The sequence below is a fragment of the Solanum stenotomum genome, chromosome 2, assembly GCF_019186545.1.
Source record: "Solanum stenotomum isolate F172 chromosome 2, ASM1918654v1, whole genome shotgun sequence".
Taxonomy (NCBI): Eukaryota; Viridiplantae; Streptophyta; class Magnoliopsida; order Solanales; family Solanaceae; genus Solanum; species Solanum stenotomum.
Window position 1 is genome coordinate 69,937,402 of NC_064283.1, and position 12,206 is coordinate 69,949,607.

A 12,206-nucleotide genomic window follows, 5' to 3' on the forward strand; every position below is an offset into this window, starting at 1 on the left:
GTACATAATTAGATATTTAAATTTAAATAGTTGAACAAGTATATACACACGTGCTATGTGATAATTTGTGTCCTATATTGTGTCCTACATGTATTATGTCACATAAAAAGTTTTATACAAGTTTAAGTATTTAATTGTGCACATCCAAAATCAAAGGACATAGCTGTCAGCTCAAGATCAAAGTTAAATGGCATGTTTATGTATTATGCCTAAAAAACAGATAATAATGCAACAATATAGAAGTAGAATTAAGAAGTGGAAACAGAGCAGCAATGAAGTGCTTTTAATTACATTTATTTACTTTTCTATAACAACTTGGAGCCTGTCACATCCAGTGTTTTCTTCAATTTCTCTTTTGATATTCATAGCTGAAACCCCTAGAGAGTCGATGCAGTTAGTCAGTTCAATACGTGTTAGTGTTGGAATATCCGCAAAGCTTGGGGGAATCTCCTGGAAATCGGAACATCCACTTATAACTAGCTTCTCAAGCACAGGAACGGATTCCTCTGAAGCTTTCCATTCTTCTATCTGCATAAAGAATAATCCCAAGTATTTGAGTGCAGCAAACTCCACATTTGTGACATCCCAGCAACAGCTCTCTGATCTCCCAAAAGGAAATCCCACAAGCAATTTGAGACTCTCAAGCTTCTTCAATCTTGCAATGTTTAAAACCATTTCTTCCGTCAAGAAACAGCCGGCAAGGTCCAAATGCCTAAGACTTGAAGGCAACACAAAATACCTCTCCCATCCAACTGAATTAAATAATTCCATTATAGAAAACTCCAGAGAAAGAAAATGAAGGTGACTATGAACTTCCGCTATGGGAAACAAAGGAAACTCAGGTACATCTTTAACGCTGAGGCCAAGTTCTTCAAGATTCGGAAACCTCCACCAGAACCGTGCATTCATATTATCCAAGCGTATATCGCAAGTGCCAAAACTCTTCATGCTCTCTAGCATACTTGTTTCAAAACCTCCTTCGTCATTAATGTCTTCCCATATCATGAAAAAACAGTCTATTTTCACATGCCTTAGCTTCGTCATTTCTGATAAAGTAGCAGCCCTTAGGCGTAACTTCTCACTTCACTTGACCTGCAGAGTTTGGAGATTGTGTAGGTGTGATATCCACTTCAATTCAAATTGTTTGACACAAAGTGCAAGGTATCTCAACTCAGTTAGCGATTGAATTGCAGTGGCCCATGAATCTGGCAATTCCACATCCATCAAATCCAATGCCCGAACAAATCTTAATTTAACAAGTAAATCTAAAGGATTTGAATATTGGTTATTCCATGTATTGAGTTTTGGATGAGCAATGAACTCCAAAGAATTTGTTTCCTTGAAATCGAGCATTGGAATCTTATCCAGCTGGTAGTCGGAATGATCTAATTGTTTAACAAGATCATCATGAATATAAATGCATAACCGTGATTCCGTGGAATGCAAATGTTGATACGGATTGAATGGCACTGCGGCCTGCATATACTTGTCTTCTGTGAGTTTTCTCAAGCAGAACTCACGCACTACATCATGAAGTGAGCAGTATTGTACATCACGATAAAATCTCATCCCGGAGACCATTATTAGGCTTCTGTTAAGCAAATCACTCATGCAAACTCGACATGCTTCCTCCATGTTCTCTGTTCCGGCATTCAATACAAACTCTTCAGCCATCCACAACTTCAGCAGATGGTCCACTGGGATCTTATGGTCTTCTGGAAACAATCCCATGTAAAGAAGGCAAGGCTTTAAGTGGTCTTCTAAATGGTCATAACTTGATTGTATCACCTTCATACTCTGCTCTCCTAAAGCAAGGGAACTTAAGTCATTTGCAACCTCGAGCCACAAGGACGCCTCCCTTTCCGTTTTTGCTATAATTCCAGCAATCAAGACAACCACAAGAGGCAATCCCTTACAGTGTAGGGCAACTTGTAGCCCTGCTTCTAGTAGATCTGGAGGACAACTCTCTCCTCGAAATACCTTCTTCTCCAATAATTCCCAACTCTCTTCGGACGTTAGAAAGCTAAGAGAATAAGGATCACTGTGATTCTTAGCCACTTCTTCAATTCGTGTCGTGACCATTACTCTGCTTCCACATTCACCTTGAGGGAAACATATTCCCAAATCTTCCCATGCCTTGATATCCCAAATGTCATCTAATACGATGAGGTATCTCTTGCCTATTAGAATCTTGCGCAACATGTCAGCTACATCATCGTCCTCTTCGATTATGATCTTATTATTTGTAGCTTGTTTGAAAATCTCAACCAATAATGTCCGCCTATCATATGCTTGTGACACAGTACACCATGCTTTAACATCAAAGTAATTAACAATAGAGGGATTGTTGTATACCTTTTTTGCCAAAGTTGTTTTACCTAGTCCGGGCATCCCATAGATGGTGATAAGATCCCGCTCCTTTGTTCCTCGTATCAATTTATTCATTATAATTTCTGCATGTTTCTCAAAGCCCACAACCACATCATCATAAATTGATGTAATACTAGGTTTGTTTGAAGTCTCTGCCGAAGAAAGAGTTCCTTTTCCACAAGTTCCAACAACCTCCATGGCTTGAGTTAATTGCTTTGTCACCTTTCATAAAAGAAATGAAAACAACATCATTTCAGAATTTAGAGGAGAAGAAAAAAACCAAACCAAAACATTATCAAAGTGATGTAACATATAAAGTTTTATGTGTTACAAATATATCCGCTACAATACATTTTTACCTCGTGTATTTTCTTTCAGTTACTGGAGATATTAATTCTAGGTCCCCCTGAATCAAAATTCGTTACTTTTTTTTTTTTTATGAAGAAGCGTGACTTTTATTGATGAACATTGGGGGTACAATTATGTTGATCCCTTGATTCTTCTCTCATAAGATATATATCCATGATTTGAGGGCCGTTTGTGGCGTATTTCTCAACTTAGAATGATTTGGACTTGATCTACATAATTTGAGGGTAGTTAGTGGCGTATTTCTCAAACTAGGATGATTTGAACTTGATCTGCATAATTTAAGGGCCGTTAGTGGCGTATTTCTCGAATTAAGATGATTTGGATTTGATCTATTTATGAATATTCCATGACTTTGTAGAATATTTGAGATCTTGATCTTTAAAAATATCCGAGTTTATGGGATATTTGAGATATTCGACATCTCTCTCTTTATGGAGATCGTTACTCCATAATCTTTTATTACCAAAAATGGTCATTCGGCTCTTTTTTTTTTCCGGCAAAATGCATTTGATTTTACAAACAAACACACTGTTGGGTTTGGTCCAAAGCTTGAAAAAGGAGGAAAAATTTAGTGACCTGTCGACGATTAAATTATATATGAAATTTCACATCAAATTATATGAAATTGCGGAATACACTGGTTCATCAAGTTTTGTTTAAATCCATTTCCCTTATAGTGGCAGATCGGATCCCAGACTTAAATATGCGAGTTTCACCTTAATATTTTTTCTTAGTATTGAGAAAGAAAAATGGAATAATCCGTTATTGATAAAGCTTCGAAGCTCAAATTCTAAAAGTTAACCTACCGTAAATGTGTTAATCATTTCGAATAAATAATACATGAAAAGACTTGAAATATTGGGAGGAACTCATATCTAAAATTTAAAATGTTTAAGAGGAGTTTTGAGTTGGTTGAGATTGAAAAAAAAAAAAAAACAGATCAATGAAGAAGATGAAATGTGGTAATATATAAATATTATATATAGTTATGATTTGTAATTTCTAATTTAGTTTAACAACTCTAATATTTAACTTCTGAATGGAACAAAATCCCTAGTACTAAATAAGTAGAGAAGCAAATAAAATAAAAAGTTAAAAATAACCAAGAAGAATCTGATACAAGAATATAAATGAATAATGATGTGAAGAAAATAGAGTAAAATGTATGGAAAAAAATAAAACAATTTAGAAATCTGACCTTGCTTGGGTTATGGAGAAGATTGCTTAATTTGATGCTTTTGTGTTCAGAGAAATGGAATCTGAGAAAAATATAGAGGAAGGAGATGGTGGACTTCAATGATATAAATATAATTGTTGATTAAACAAATAAATAAATACATATTATTTTAAACTCCCAATCAACAGCTGTAGCCTGTATTTATTGAACCCCACGTTTCCGATCGGAAAAGATAACTTTGTTTATGCTTCTTCCATTTCATATTATTTAACTCACGTTCATCTGACATTTGACTTGATACAATATTAAAAAATAAAGAAGACTTTTTATGGTTCTGTTTTTAACTTTTAAGCATGTCATATGAAAAGTTGAAATTAAAGTGTTGTTAAAAAAAAATAAAAAATGTTATTCTTTTTTAAAAAAAAATAAAAAGAAAGAAGATAATTTTTTTGAACGAAGGAAGTACCCCTATAAATTATTTTACTAGTTTTGGACACGTGTGTCTCATGCTAAGTTGTGCAAAGTTGTTATAACGATATATATATACTTGGACATGTATGTTGCTCGTGTATTCCATGCTAATTAATTAAGTACAAAAACTTTTAAATTATTATAATAAGTGTGATAAGTTGCACAAAAATTAAAGAAAAATATACAAGCTCAAACCAATAACTTCAATTATGCAATTCTTATAATATATCAAGTATTCAATTTGATAAAAGTTTATTTTGTTTAATATGTCATAACTCATAATTTAAAGGGAAAAACGTTTGAAATATATCCGAACTTTGACTGAAATTGCTGTAACGATACCAAACTTTGGAAAGGACCTTTTATCCCTACACTATTTAATAGTGTATTTTAAAGGTATATATATGGTCATGTGGACATCATAAATATTGCATAATTATAAATAGTAACATGTCCACGTGGGAACATATATACCTCTAAAACACACTATTAAATAGTGCAGGAGGTAATAGGTCCTCCATAAAGTTTGGTATCGTAACAACAATTTCGGTCAAAGTTGGAGTATTTTTCAGACCATTTTCCCTAATTTAAATGTCAAGTGTGATTTTGATCAAAATATTTTGTGTCTTAAGTTTTTCATATTCTTTTTCACCTTTGTAGTCTCCACCTTTTCACATTTGCATACGTATTAAGAAGTTGTTGTCGAATAAGAGTAGTGTTTTATATAGAAATTTGATCAATCTGTGTCTTCCTTGAGATGGCTAGTAGATGATCATTGCGCAATAACTTGCATAGTAATTGAAGAGAAAATATACATGCTCAAACCAATGAATGATGAGCCTATTCAATCAAGATTATTATCAGTACAAGGTACATCATGCTGAAATATTACTATCAAATGAATTTCAAAAGTAATATTCGAATAATTTTAATTATGTAATTTTTTGATATATCATGTATTCAACTTGATAAAAGTTATTTTTAATATGTCACAACACATAAATTAAGCGTCTCTTATTGGTTCAAAATATTTCATGTTCTAAAATTTTTGCCTTCTTTCTAAGAAACTATAGCCTACACCTTTTTATAATCACATACAGGTCAAGAAGTTATTGTCGACTGTGAATTGTGTTTTATAAAAATTGCACATAAATTCGATGATATAGCTTTCTTATGACAGCTAGTGGATCATTGTCAATTTTGTGATGTACATCTACAAAAAATATAGTTATTATTAGTGATAAAAATAATAATTGTTAAACTATCTAATCGATGTATATAAATCATAATTATTATAGGATGTATACCCTTTGCCTAATTCAAAATTATTAGTTAAATTATGTAAATTGATTCCTAACCAAAATTTACACAAACAAAAACATATAGTTTCATGATACTCCAAGAAGTTATAATTAAAAAGAAAGTAATCTTACCTGATTTGATATTTGCATGACAACTTTCTATGTTGCAAAAGGTGAAATAACTATGATACACACGTCGTTTACCTACCCAAGTAAGATGAACTTTCAACTAATCAGAAAACATATATGAATAAGTCGAATTAAAGACAATAACTTATAATGTGAATAGAAAAAATAGAAAACATAAATAGATTTAGAAAAGAGAGACACGAACACGAAATAAATATGATAAAATATTGCCTACACAAAGTAGGATTGATAATCTAATAATTTGATGAGTTGGGATAGGTGTCTTGTGATTTTTCACTATATATACACAATGTATAGCATTTAATTAATGAATATATTGTATTGAATTGATCAAAAGAATTTACTCTACATTGAATATACCAAGCAATTTTTCAAATTCTCCATATGTTTATTACTACAGAGAGTTGTTTTACTTTTTGCATTAGGAATCAGAAGATAAAGCATTTACAGAAATTGAATACACACAACTCCATGTCTTTTGATTTATCTAGTTAATTCATTTGCTATATTATTATTTATATTTATTAGAAGATAGACTTACTTTTTAGCATAAAAAAAATATAACATAAATAGGAGTTAAATAAATGACAAAATATTAATGAGTATTTTCAGGTATATTTATTCAATAGCCTAATGCATTGAACTAAGTGTATATTTATATTCTTGTACAATATTATTATAGGAATAATATTTGATTGAAAGATATTAATGTCATTAAATTTTTTATGGACATTTTGATAATTCAATTTTTAAAATATTTTGGTTCCACTTATATATATACTTACTATTTACTAATTTAATAGAAGTTTTATTTCACTTTTTTTTATGTGAAGGTGACAAATTAATTAATTTATGATTACTATTTAATATTTAATTAATAAAATATTTAATAACTTTTTATTTAGTATATGGGTAAAATGACAATTCAACTTTAAATTTTGGAGCTTTTCACTTTTAATAAAAAAAATCTTATTTATTTATTTATAAATTAGTTGATTTTAAATGGAAAAATAATTTTAAGAAAATAAATTAATAGGCAAGGGGTATTATTATTTATATTTATTAGAAGATAGACTTACTTTTTAGCATAAAAAAAATATAACATAAATAGGAGTTAAATAAATGACAAAATATTAATGAGTATTTTCATGTATATTTATTCAATAGCCTAATGCATTGAACTAAGTGTATATTTATATTCTTGTACAATATTATTATAGGAATAATATTTGATTGAAGGATATTAATGTCATTCAAATTTTTATGGACATTTTGATAATTCAAGTTTTAAAATATTTTGGTTCCACTTATATATATACTTACTATTTACTAATTTAATAGAAGTTTTATTTCACTTTTTTTATGTGAAGGTGAAAAATTAATTAATTTATGATTACTATTTAATATTTAATTAATAAAATAGTTAATAACATTTTTATTTAGTATATGGGTAAAATGACAATTCAACTTTAAATTTTGGAGATTTTCACTTTTAATAAAAAAATTCTTATTTATTTATGATAATATGATGATAAATTAGGAAATGAAGAGGTGTGAAGTTGATTTTAAATGGAAAAATAATTTTAAGAAAATAAATTAATAGGCAGGGGTATTTTCGTATTCAACTTTGACTGTTCCCACTTTTAATAATAATAATAATATATATGTGTGTGATTTATGATAATATGATGATAAGTTAGGAAAATGAAGAGGTGTGAAGTTGATTTAAATGGAAAAATAATTTTTAAAACGATTTTAAGAAAATAAATGGGAAAATGCATAAGTACCCCCCAGCCTATACCCGAAATCTCAGAGACACACCTAACCTTTACTAAGGTCCTATTACCCCCCCGAACTTAATTTATCTATAATATTCTACCCCTTTTCGGCCTACGTGGCACTATCTTTGAAAATTGTCAACATGCGCTGGGCCCACAAGATAGTGCCACGTAGGCCAAAAAGGGGTAGAATATTACATATAAAATAAGTCCGAGGGGGTAATAGAACCTTAGTAAAGGTTAGGTGTGTCTCTGAGATTTCGGGCATAGGCTGGGGGGTACTTATGCATTTTCCCAAAGTAAATTAATAGGCAAGGAGTATTTTCGTAATTCAACTTTTGACTTAGATGGTTCCTACTTTTAATAATATATGATGATATATGATATATGATGATATAGCTATTTAATATTAAGGATAGAAAAACAAAATATTTCCTCCCGTCTATTTTACTTGTCATTTTTATGCACATCCTCCAAGAAAAATATTAACAATAAGATAATTTGACTAAATTATTTTTATTTATTACTTCTTTATATTTAATACTTGTCAAATTTTGACCTGACACACATATTAAGAAAATAATTATTAGTATTAATTGATAGAGTCTTAAACATGTTTATTTGCTATATTTTTTCATAGAGATTGACTCGATGTTAATAAATTGAGGGTATGATAGGAAGAAAAAAAAATTGGTCTTCCTAGATTTGTCAAAAATGACAAGGGAAATCAAATTAAGAAATACTCCATACATTCACTTTTACTTGTCATTTATTTCTAAAATAGATTTTCATTTTTACTTGTTACTTATTTCTTAAATAGATTTTCATTTTTACTTGTCAATTTTGACATAGATAAAAAAAAAAGATAATTTTTTTTTATGTTTTATCCTTAGCATTCAATACTATTCTCCATATCATTTTCAAGACCCAATACTAAACATTAATTAGTAGGGATAGTATGGTAAAACATATATATCAATAAATATTGTTTTCGAGAAAAAACATAAAGTGACACCTAAAGTTCTCCCGAATTTTCAAAAAGACACCTTAACTATGTGGGCGTCCTATTACCCCCTTAAACAATTCAGAACATATATTATTACATCATTTTTCGATCAATTCCAGATTTTAAATGATAAGTGTTATCACACACCAATCATTGTGTGACACGTGTTTATTTAATTTGATTTTTTTTTCTAAGTTTTTCTTTATTTCTCTCTCTTACTTTTTGACTTATTTTAATTTTATTACTTTAATTTTAATTTCATTTTAAATTCTACTTCATCTTCCACCCCTACTTTCAAGCTACCCATCCCTCCATTTTCTTTCTTTCTTTCTTCTTCTTCACCTCCCACCCTCACCTCACCTCACCCCACCCCCACGTCAAGTTGAGCCCCTCCATTTTCTTTCTTTTTTCTTCTTCGGTCAAATTCCTTTCTTTCCAAAATTATACTATTTTTTAGACTTTGTTGAGTTATTGATAACAAAACTAATTATTTTTCTAAGAAAAATCAAAATTTTAAAGGTATCATCAATTAATTTATTTTAGTTTCATATAACTTCAAAACTAGAAATGATAATTTTGAAAGAATCAAAATTCTCCGAAAATTGAAAAAGTTTAATTGAAATTTGGATAAAAAAAACTAAATAATACCTACTAATCATCTTGAAATCTAATGGGTTTATCAAATTGTTCGAAATGTAATAAAATATTTAGATATAATTTTAAAATTGAAGAGAGTTAAACTAAAAGTAGTAAAAAAGGAAGGTGGAGTTGTGGTAAAAAGTGACATTGAAAGTGAGAAGCTTCAATAAAGATGACAATGAATTTTTGAAGAAGAAGGAAGAAAGAAAAAGAAAGAAAAATAAGGAAAAAAAGTTAAAATAATAAGAAAAACAAGAAAATATATTTTATAGCAAAATACTTGTAAAAATATAATTATATTCGTTTTTCTGTTTGTTCACGCTCTTTAAGAGAGTGCATACACTCTCCATGCCAGGTGGGCAAAATGATGTAATAATATATGTTCAGGATTGTTTATGGGGGTAATATGACGCTTGCATAGTTTAGGTGTCTTTTTGAAAATTCGAGACAACTTCAGGTTTCACCTTATGTCTTTTCTCATTGTTTTCTTAATGAGTGTGCTAAGTCAAACATTGACAAGTAAAAGTGAACGGATGGAGGATTTGACAAGTAAATAAGAACGGGTGGAGTAAAGTTAGAAGCCATACGTTGGTAAATCTAAACTTTTGGCAATTTTTTGATACTTTTCAGGCTTAAAAAGCACTTTTTGAGCTATCCAAACACTTTCAAATTAAAACTAAAAAATACTCCCTATATTTCATATTAACTAAATTTGTGAGGCAATACACACTTATTAAGAAAAAAATACACAAAGACTTAATTTAAATCATACTTTCCACTATTGTCCTTTGTGAAATAAAAAATGTAACTTTGTTACTAGTACAATTTATCTCATATAGAAAATATCGAACTTCATTAAAGGAAAGGACAACTATAGAAAAACAAATTAAACATCCATCTTAAACTTTGAACAATTCAATTATTTCTAACAATGAAAAAAACTTCAAAAATTTAATTAATATAGAATTAAAAAAGTAGCTTAAAAGCCAAAAACCACACAAAATAGGTCAATCTAAACTCCCACTGATACCTACTTGTTCTTCTTGATCTTCTTTTCACTTTTACTTTATGATCAATGTGTGTTTATGATTTGTAATTACTACGTTAGTTTAATAACTCTACAATTTAACTTCTTAAAGGAATAATATGCCTAGTAAATAAGTAGAGAAGCAAATCAAATAAAAAGAGCTTAAAGTTAACCAATAAAATGCGATTAAAGAATATTACTGAATTAATGATGAGTAATTGTGATCATATATATATATGACTCATAATTAATTTAAAAACTAAATGAAATGAAGTTTCTATTTTAATTATTATTAATAATTAGTTAAAGTAGCTTTAAAAGAAAAGAAACAAGAATTGACATTTTAATAATATTTTATGAGGAATGAATATGTTTAAAAAGAAAAATAATACTAATATTTTTTATTATGCAAAAAACATTTTGACTTATTAAGTAACAATAACGATATTTTTTAACTAACCAGCGTCTTTTTTTTCAATGTCACATTGTTTAACATATCTTTTGACGCTTTTTCATTTCTGAGCCCTGAGAGCTATTTTGGTAGAGCTTTTCAGTAATAATTTGTGTACATGAAAATCAGATGCGTTAGAGATGTTTTGATATCTTTTATGAGTCTATCACAACTTAACTAGACCAGGTCCCTTAACACGCATACACACAATACAGAAAGTAATGTGTAATGTAAAGAACAAATGATATTTACGTGGAAACCTTTTTGCTTGGAGAGGAAAAAATCACGACATGTCTCACATGATTTCAGCAACAACTCCATTAATCATCCAGCCAAGATTCAGATTACAAACTCTTGTAACCCTAGGAATTAAACTCGTAATCCCTTCCCCCTTGTAACACCTCTATATAAGACAAGCTAAGCAATAACTCTATTGTCCACCATACCAACTAACTCTAGTTGATAAAGACTTCAACAATAGCTCACAAATTCATCAGCATTACAAGACTGAAATATACATGATAACATAGATCGATATATGATGTGAAAAACTTTTCAAACAAATTTCAGAACTAGATTGATGTTGGAATCATCCAGACAATTTTAGCTTGCAATTCAAATAATAACAACTTCTTAGCTTTCATCTCTTCAACCTGCATGTAGAAGAGGTGATGAACATAAGTTACTAAAAAAATATATTATATTATGTGGTAACCTCACAGTCAATCACTTCAATAAGTCGCAGTGTTGGAATGAATATCTACAAAACTAGGAGGGATCTCCTTGAAGTAGTAACCATCGTGTATAACTAGCTCCTCAAGCACCGGAAAGGATTCCTCTGAAGCTATCCATTCGTCCATCTGCATATCGAGTAATATCAAGTATTTGAGTGCACGGAATTCCACGTTTCTGACGTCCCAACAATAGCTCCGTGTTCTCTCCAAAGGAGTACCCCCCTCTAATTTGAGACTCTCAAGCTTCCGCAATCTTGCAATGTTTGAAATCATTTCTTTCGCCAAGAAACAACCATTTAGGGACAGATCCCTAAGATTTGAAGGGAAGACAAAATAGCTCTCCCATCCAATTGAATCCCAGAATTCCGTCAAAGTAAACTCCAGAAAAAGAGAATGAAGGCAAGTATGAACTTCCGATATGGGAAACAAAGGAAACTTAGGTGCATATTTAATGCAGAGGCTGAGTTCTTCAAGATTTGAAAACTTCCACCAGAACCTTGGATTAATATCATACCTACTTATATAGCAAGTGTGAAAAGTCTTCAAGTTCTCTAGCATAGTTGTTGAAGATTCTTGGTCATTGTATTCCCCTCCCAAGGAAAAATGTTCTATATTCACATGCCTTAGTTTCGTCATTTCCCAAAAAGAAGCACCCCTTATGCATAACTTCTTATGTGACTTGACCTGTAGAGTTTGGAGATAGCGTAGGTTCGATATCCACTGCAATTCAAAA

General features: G+C 30.1%; 2 protein-coding genes and 1 pseudogene across 3 annotated transcripts in view; all 3 read right to left on the reverse strand.

The window, feature by feature from the left end:
* LOC125856358 (putative late blight resistance protein homolog R1A-3) overlaps positions 1–12,206 on the reverse strand; it is a 410,366-nt gene that overhangs the window by 202,520 nt on the left and 195,640 nt on the right. The gene's annotated exons all lie outside the window — the stretch shown is intronic.
* Positions 1–12,206, reverse strand: part of LOC125856360 (putative late blight resistance protein homolog R1B-16) — a 190,711-nt gene that overhangs the window by 129,497 nt on the left and 49,008 nt on the right. The gene's annotated exons all lie outside the window — the stretch shown is intronic.
* The window catches only part of LOC125856361 (putative late blight resistance protein homolog R1B-16), a 43,797-nt pseudogene continuing 31,777 nt past the window's right edge, over positions 187–12,206 (reverse strand).